This window comes from Mauremys reevesii, linkage group 1 (assembly GCF_016161935.1).
Source record: "Mauremys reevesii isolate NIE-2019 linkage group 1, ASM1616193v1, whole genome shotgun sequence".
NCBI lineage: Eukaryota > Metazoa > Chordata > Testudines > Geoemydidae > Mauremys > Mauremys reevesii.
In genome coordinates, this window is record NC_052623.1 from 171937200 (window position 1) to 171945878 (window position 8679).

Here is an 8679-nt window from a genome sequence, read left to right on the forward strand (position 1 = left end):
GTTAGTGATATGATTTTTCTCTTTGCAAAGTAGTAATCAAAATTACTTACAAATTCTCAGACATAAGTCTGCCAACTTTAATGATGTACAATGGATATTATTTTAAATGTGTCCATTACATTTAAAGAGTTCCTGCTTGTTCATGCAACATGATTAATAAAAAGAAGCTCCATAACATCCCATCCTGTATTCTGAACCCATCACTCAATGATGACCTGTAGTGCTGATATGTGCTTTTTAAGGGCTGGGGGATGTGTAGCTACTGATGTGGATCAACACTCGTGTGTTGAGATGTACAATGCTGCAACATGTAATTGGATGATTTATGAACACCTATGTCTCCAACGCATGTTGCATATTGGGTGGTACCATTTTGAGAGGCTCAGTCATGGGCAAAGGCCATAATTGCATAAAGAAGCATCATGTTTGTTAGAAGAATAAAGAATGGTAGACCAGTGCATAGTCTTCATGGTTCCTAGCAGATTTCTTATAAGAAGCAGCAATATAATTTATGCTCGAAGACTTGTCTGTGGTGATGCACTCCATGATCCAGTGACTGTGGTTCCATGTGTCTGTTATTAATAAAGACTGTCCAGGAAAAAATAAAGAAAGCCAGATGGCATTTTACCAATGAATTAATAACAAACAAATATTTAACTAGCATGAATTGTGTAGAACCTCAGTGAAGTGAAGCTTTGGATTGGATATCCTGCACTTTTGATTGTACTGTAATTGTGAAGATTCACATGGAAACAGAACACCACAAATCCCAACCTCAGTCTCTACACAATCACTTTTTTACACTAGTCTTTCTGTAGCTTAGTGAAACTTCATGAGCAGAATACTTTTGCAGCCATATTGGCAATGTAATTATATAATAAAAATAGCATGGGGGGGATTAGAGGGGCAAGCTATGGTTCATCAAAGTAAATCCTGTGCTGTTACACTGTTGTAAATCAGTATAAATCTACTGGTTCTGAATTTGTGATCCTTTAAACAAGCTTTTATTCCTTTTGACTACTTAGCAATCCTGAACAGACCGCAGGTAGGGCTATAATTTACACTGAGGCTACAGTGAGCTTCCAGGAGCCATCTGCCAACTAAGAATAGCAGAGCACAACAGGTTCATACCATGCACCCTCCTTCCCCTGTGCTAGGGATGGCATACAGCCATTCTGGCAGCTATATCAGCAATGGGGAAGCCCTTCCACTGGGATTATCCTAGCTTCTATCCTGTTTATGGCCCCTTTACACTATTGTAGTAGCATAAAAGGTCCAGGGCAGAAGAAGAAAACAGGCCTACTTACTGACTCGCTGAAACAACTTCAGGATTATACTGGTGTAAATATACTTCACCCCATACTCTAAAGGGAACAGGTGCCTATGCTTGGCAAAGTGGTAGCAAGGAAACAATAGGTCATCCTCTTTTATGCAACTGATTGATTCTTTGGCCATTGAGGGGGCCCTACTGGGAACAAGAGAAGAAAGAATTTGAAAATGTAAAATAGAAATCTTCACTGACATAAAGCAGCTTGTTACTCTCAGCAGGAAGTTGAGGGCTTTTCAAGGAGAGGAACAAAGTGAAAGGCAATAAGAGATGCCTGCTGTCCTGTTGAAATTACAAACAATTGCAAAACAAAATATCTTTTAACTCTAGAAATAATGATACAAAGAGAGCCCAGCATCACTAGAGGCCTGGCCTGAAAAGCGTGCCTAAGAAAAATAGATTTAAGTCCAGCAAGCTTATGAAAGAGTTCTTCTAAAATCACTTCTGTAGCATAACAATTGCAAAAAGCCAATTTTAATTTAATTTAAATGTCCATGCAAAGGATCAACAATTGTCTTACATATATTAACTTGGGCTTGAAAATGCATAGCAAAAATAATTTTAAAATTCAGAAACAAAATATGAGGTTCCTATTCTGAGCAGTGAAGAAGTATGGATAGGGGTTTTTTTTCTCCCCCATAAGTTTATTTTGCAGAAGTGTGTGGTTTTTGTTTTGTTGAGGTTTTTCAGGGTGTGGTGGAGGAAAAGATAATTTGGGGAGGTTATAATATCTGTTCAAGCCATTTAATCCTATTGTGCCCAAATAGAATCTTCATGTGTTTTTTTTTTTTTGAAAGACCATAGCTCTATTTGTAGGGACAAGTAAATAAGTTTTCAAATACTACTTTGTGTTCTCTGCCACCTTCAAGAGAATAGATATTTTGTTAGCAAATGTGTCAGCCCAGTACTTTATGCTGGCAGAATAAAACATTTCTGAACCAATACCTCATATACATTATGTTGCCACCATGAAGGGGAATCTAAACTCTCAGACAACCTAACCCGTCTTTCCCAAAATGGACCCTGACCTTCTCTGACTCTTCTCTTGGGAAATGTCTTCCTGTCTATAAGAGTTTTCTTCTTAACATGCTTTTAAGCCAGCCATGCCTAAGATAAATAGCCAATAACACAATTACTTATTCCTAACCAGGTATTATTTGTGTTATCTTGAAGTGCCAACCAAGATTAGAATCCCATTGTGTTAGGCATGGTACAAACACATCCCAAGAAACAACCACTGAGCCAAAGGATTTGCAATCTAAATAGACAAGAGGGTAGGAGAGGACACCAGTGATGCACAGAAAGAGAGGTTATTGGCAGAACTGGGATTAGATCTCAAGTTTCCTTATGCCTAGTCCAGTGCCCTATCCATTTGAGTATTCTACCTCCCTAAATCAAAATGTTATTTGAAGTTTTCTCCAACATAGTATCTTGGAGCAACTGAGAACACTACTCACCTTGGTGAGTCAATCCAATAGATATTGATTATTCCTCTTCAGTCTGACAGCATTTTTTTCTTTGGCTTTAAAGAAGAGTCAGGTTTGAAGTTCTTAACTGAAGCAGGATATACTCCTGTGTCCAGAGCCGGCTTTAGGCTGATTTCCCTGATTCCTCCAAATTGGGCCCCACGCCCTAAAGAAGAGTGCCTAACTTAGGTGCTTTTTAAATTTTTGTACTCATCCGGTGGCAGTCCGGGTCTTCAGCAGCACGTCGGAGGCGGGTCCTTCACTCGCTCCAGGTCTTCGGCATTTCAGCGGCGGGTCCTTCAGTGCCGCGAAAGACCCGGAGCATGTGAAGGACCCACCGCTGAAGTGCCACCAAAGACCCGGACTGCCACCAGGTATTCGAATCAGGCCCCGCGCTTCCAAAAGCCAGCCCTGCCTGTGTCTAATAATTCAAAATACAAAGCTTAAAAAAAATCATAGTACAGGCACTACTCAGGTATAAATTATGTCTGTTACACATTTTTTCACAAATATGTGTGATATCAGAGATTTTAAAAGGAGGTGAATCTTACTGTATTTTCACCCTATATTGGTAAAGGAGCGCAATAAGTTAACAGTTGCAGAGATGATCTTTAAGATATTTACTTCCATCACCTCTCATTGGGCTTTTTATTCATTAAGAAATCTTATTGTGCTTAAAAAGGATTGTGAGAAGTTATGTGAATGCTGACTGAGACTGGTTAGTGTAGAAAAGAGCAAGTCATGCTCATCATTCTCCATTAACTGTGAATAAACTTAGTTTCCTAGTGAAGACAAGTCCACTGAGACTCAGCCCTTCCTCTGTGAAAAGGGTTTGCTTTTTTAACAAACCTATTAGAATAATAGAATTCTAATCATAGAATCATCAGAAGATTAGGGTTGGAAGAGACCTCAGGAGGTCATCTAGTCTAGTGGTCTCCAAGCTTCTTTGATTGCGTACCCCTATCAGTGAAAAAATTTTGAGCGCACACCCCCTGCCGCGCTGCAGGGCCAGCTCTACCATTTTTGCCGCCCCAAGCAAAAAAAAAAAAAAATCGCTTGGACTCCCACCTGAACTGCTGAAGTGTCACACCCTGAAGGATCCTCTTGCGCACCACCTGGAGACCATTGATCTAGTCTAATCCCCTGCTCAAAGCAGGACCAACACCAACTAAATCATCCCAGCCAGGGCCTTAAAAACCTCTAAGGATGGAGATTCTACCACCTCCCTAGGTAACCCATTCCAGGTGCCTCTCCACCCTCCTAGTGAAATAGTGTTTCCTGATATCCAACCTAGACCTCCCCCACTGCAACTTGAGGCCATTTCTGCTTGTTCTGTCATCTGCCACCATTAAAACTACCTAACACCATCCTCTTTGAAACTCGCTGTGACAGTGTGGGACTCACCCCTATGGTGCCTCCTGTAGTAGCTGCTTTCTCCCAGCCACAGCCCTCCCCAGGGCTGCTTTTAACCCCTGTTCCTCATGAGTCGGGCAGCTACCCCACTACACCCCCCTTCAGATAGTTGAAGGCCTCTATCAAATCCCCCCTCACTCTTCTCTTCTGCAGACTAAATAGCCCCAGTTCCCTCAGCCTCTCCTTGTAAGTCATGTGTCCCAGCCCCCATTATTAATGAAAAAGAAAAGGATGAGCTATTTCAGAAACAATTGAGTAGAAAATGTAACAGTAATACACAATCATGGGTTAATTCTGACAGGCTAATGCTATTCTTAAAAGGTCCCCTATTCAGAGATGGGACTTCAGGTAATGACCATGAAAACCAAAGTCCAAATGTGACTTCATTATGGGAGTTCTACTGCATAATGGAGTGCAGAATTGAGCCCAATAACTCTTCTTCATTCAGAATTTGTTATATAAATAGGATTTTGGTGGCATACTACTTGCACTGTAAGTGTTGAGTAGTCTGACTTTGACCCAGCTGTATGTCTTGGATTTGGGCCTTGCTTATAAAATTCAAATCCAGATCTTGAAAAACAACATTTGGAGGCTTTAAGATCTGGGGATTTGGTCTGACCTATAGCAGTGGTAGAGGCTTTCTGGGAAATTTGGACACAGATTGGGGTTTGGACAATCTTTTGCATTTGTGTGCAAGCACCTCTTCCCCAGATGTAAAATTTAGGGTGTATATCATTTTAGGTTTTTTTTTTAAAGGGAGTTTGCATTTTGTAATATTCGACATAGGAGTATATCTTGCTTCAATTAATAACTTTCAACCCTGATTCTTCTTTAAAGCCAAAAGGAGGCAGGATGGAGGATTGAAGAATGGGTATAATTTTAGAAAATAATCTGCATTCCAAAATTCTAGATTCAAATCTAAAACCTGCCATAATTGAAAGCCTGAGTTGACCAGTTAGAACTAGTCTTCTAGCTGAGGCTTCCTTCGCAGATATAGGTATGTAATGGAAGACAGATGTGAGCACAAGAATGCTGAAACTCTCTTCAGTTAATTCAAGGCATGAACCATAATCACTCCATGTAGGTGGGTCAACAACACCTAGTTATAAAAAACTCCATATTCACCTGGCTGGATTACATCAGATTTCTCTGAGGCAATCCTACATAAATTTAGCCAATAAATGGACCTACATTATAAAACAAATTTTGGCATAAAACACTGCATATGTTTTAGTGTTGTGTATATGAAACTCCATTAACTTTGAACAAATGTATTGGAAAGAATAATGCTTTTTTTTTTCTTTTTCTTTTTTTGTACTTTTATTCCCAGTGGTTTAGGACCACTTGTTGTGTGTGTTCGCTTTGCTTGTTGTGTGCTGTCAGTAGGGTTCACTCAGGCCAATCCTGAATCCATAGTGAACTGCCATGATTCCAGCTGGCCTGAGAAGGAAGTACAGTGCCCCTGTTCCATTTACACGGTCAATTTTGGGGGATGGGGCACAACCACAGGCGGGAGTAGTATGCGGGAAACAGACTGTCTGGGCGAGGCAGTCCCCCCAAGGCACGGTCCAACATAGTGCAAGATGGCAAGGGCTACTGCAGCTCTGAGGCTGCAATTGTGGCTGTGGAGCAGCTCTACCCCTGCTTTGCAGTCATCGTGGGGAGGGGGCGGGGATGGGACAGGATAAAGTTGCCCTGCCCCTCCTCCAATATCAGCTAACCCACTTTTCAAATATAGTGAGAAGCCCAGGATTTAACCTTTTATACTGGACTCTTCTGAGTAGCAGCACACAATCCTTGATCTGTTTAATGTATTTCCTGAGGTAGCTATGTTAAGTATTTAATCTCTTTTCACTAGTGGTTAGGGTTTTTAATTGGAGTGTAGATAGCCTCACAAGGTATATCTGCCTCAGGAAATCAGAATGCCTCCTGGAGTTCCTCCGTGTGTAAGGGAATACTGGTGTAACATTACTCTCCTTCCAGCACTGGTAATCCCAGCCAGTTCAGCTGCTGTGTGTGCAGGAGGTGGAGCCATGGCCCTGCAAACTCCTTACCTTTGCCCACATCCTCTGGGGTACTGTGTGTTCTCAGTTGGGAAGTAGTCCCTGTTCTCGCCTGAGCATAGGGACTGAATTTTTCCCTGGTCCTTCTGTTGGTTGGTCGGGAGTTGAGGCATGTCCTATCTGCCTCTGCATGTCTAGATAAGGGATAACCAGAAACTATGGTGATCATAAAAACGTGCACGCTTCTCCCCTTATTGTTAACAATAGCTATTCCTGTAATTCTCTCCACATAATTTTTAATCATGGCCATTTAATTCCATAATATGTTTATTTCCTGACCTTCAGAAGCAGTACCATGAGCTCAGTTCCAAACGGGAATCCAAGGTATATTGTCTGAGACCTCTTAAAATGGCAATTGGTGGCACGAATGTTTGCTTAGCTTATGGGAATTCCAGTGGCATTGGGAGAACATACTGTTCTTAGGATGGTGGCACATTCTACACCGTATAGCGTGTTCTGCAGAAAAAGGGAGGAAGTGAGTTATATGCAGCCAATCTCAAAGCTATATTCATTTAAAGTGAGTCCAGAACTTTATTTGTATTTGTTGTGATCTCAGCCATAAACTGGAGTTTGCTTATATAGAAACTCGGATTATTACAGTTTTGACATGGGAATTCAGGGAAGTTACATGCTGGAAGTTCAAGCTCTGGCAAACAAGCCCCTTCTAAACCTCCTGGATTTTAACTACCAAAATAAATAGAGAGTCTGAAATGTGGCCATTAATTCCACTGCCAACCACTGTTGAACTTCCAAGTGCTGCAGTGAAGGAGCCAAGGTATTCCATAATGTCATCACTGCATCATCATAATCCTCTCATTCTGTTCTGTATTCTCTGAACTCTACCTGGTGACTGAGACAGAGGCTTGAGGATCTCAAGGCAGGAGTATGTGTGGGTGAAATGAGATTGTTTGTTTCCCTGGATGAATTCATATTGTGCTTGGAAAACAAACGCCATGAAAAAAATCTAAAACGTCTTTTTTTCCCCAACTATTTAAATTTTGGTTATCCCAAATGCAGGCATGTAAAGGTGTCCACGTTCCAGATTTTTGGTGTGCTGACTTAGTATCTGCATTTGCCCAGTTCCCAATCTCAACCTCTCAGTCTAGTTCCCCTTCCCTTTCTGACCCTTGCATGGCCAGCTTTGGCCCACTTCCAACGCAATGACCTTGAATAATTCTTTCTTCCTCATCCTTCAATACTTCTCACATCCTCCTGCTGTCTCAGGGAGGAACCAGGTGTTCAATTTGGTCCATCATATGCAGATTTCTGAGCGATACGGAGAAAAGAAAACACAGTATTTGAAGAAAGGTAGCGAAGGGGAGATGCAAAAGTAGTGGTATCCACTGGAGGATACTGAGAGGTGTACAGCCAGATAATCTCTTCTGCCATCCGAAGTAAGAATAAATTGTGTCAGATTTTAAAGGAGATTATGGTCTCCTCGAAATAAACCCAGAATGATTACATATTTTTGTTTTTTCAAAAGCTCACTGAAGCCTAAAAATAGATCTTTTTCAGAGGCTACAGCTATTTCAGCAATGATGTGTGATACTTTGTGTACTGAATTTTAAAACTAGCCTTGACAAAGCACTAGAAACTGTACTGTAGGTGACAATTCTGTATTACAAGGGGATATTCAGTACTGTGTAACCTAATGGATGTTTCCTATCTCTTATTACTATATGGGGATTGGCAATGATAATTTATCTATTTGATTTGAGCTAGCTGACATGAACCAGTATTTTAGAAGACTAATTGAAATCTTCTTTCCCAGTGGTGCATATCTGGAAAAATATGTAAATACTGATATGAGGCATTCAACTAGCAACTACATTTTTATGGTGTGTGAAGACGTGCATGCCAGTTACCTTCCTTTTGTGTCATCTTAATTTTCTGCTACCACTTTCTGAATTGTGCTTCAAGCAGCTAACAAGCACATAATAGCTCTTGTAACAAGTGCCAGACAGGTCCACTGTGCAATCATTGTCAATTTCTTCTGTACTGGAAACCTACTTTAGTGGTAGTAGTGTATGATAACCTTTGTTAATTGGCTTATGAAATGAAAAGTAGAACTGGAAACATCTCTATTCATGTGTTTTTCTCCCAGCCATTTTCATGTATCTAATAGAGCTGAATAAATAATTTACAACACATAACTTACCCACCAACTTTTGCCTCGCTTACTGCTGTAGGATATCCTTCTCTGCATGCTATATACAAATCAGAGTTACCTGAGGTGGCTGTACAAAAGTTCTGCTATTGGCTCAAAGTGAGGGGAGGGCTAGATCAGTGGTTTGAGCATTGACCTGTTAACCCCAGGATTGTGAGTTCAATCCTTGAGGGGGCCATTTGGGGATTGGTCCCCCTTTGAGCAGGGGATTGGACTAGATGATCTTCTGAGGTCCCTTCTAAC

The 8679-nt window shown here is 41.0% G+C and overlaps 2 long non-coding RNA genes across 3 annotated transcripts; one reads left to right on the forward strand and one right to left on the reverse strand.

The window, feature by feature from the left end:
• Positions 1 to 434: 434 nt before the first annotated feature.
• On the reverse strand, positions 435 to 7023 carry LOC120396407. Of its 2 annotated transcripts, none has more exons than XR_005593111.1 (4): positions 6958 to 7023; positions 6549 to 6725; positions 6261 to 6403; positions 435 to 588 (listed from the first exon to the last, which is right to left on the reverse strand). It is a non-coding gene; the product is annotated as an uncharacterized LOC120396407 (long non-coding RNA). The 2 variants fall into 2 exon arrangements; XR_005593103.1 differs by lacking the exon at positions 6958 to 7023 and adding an exon at positions 6868 to 6929.
• Positions 7024 to 7087: 64 nt separating this feature from the next.
• On the forward strand, positions 7088 to 8408 carry LOC120396401. The gene is made up of 3 exons (XR_005593099.1): positions 7088 to 7152; positions 7494 to 7663; positions 8041 to 8408. It is a non-coding gene; the product is annotated as an uncharacterized LOC120396401 (long non-coding RNA).
• Positions 8409 to 8679: the final 271 nt, after the last annotated feature.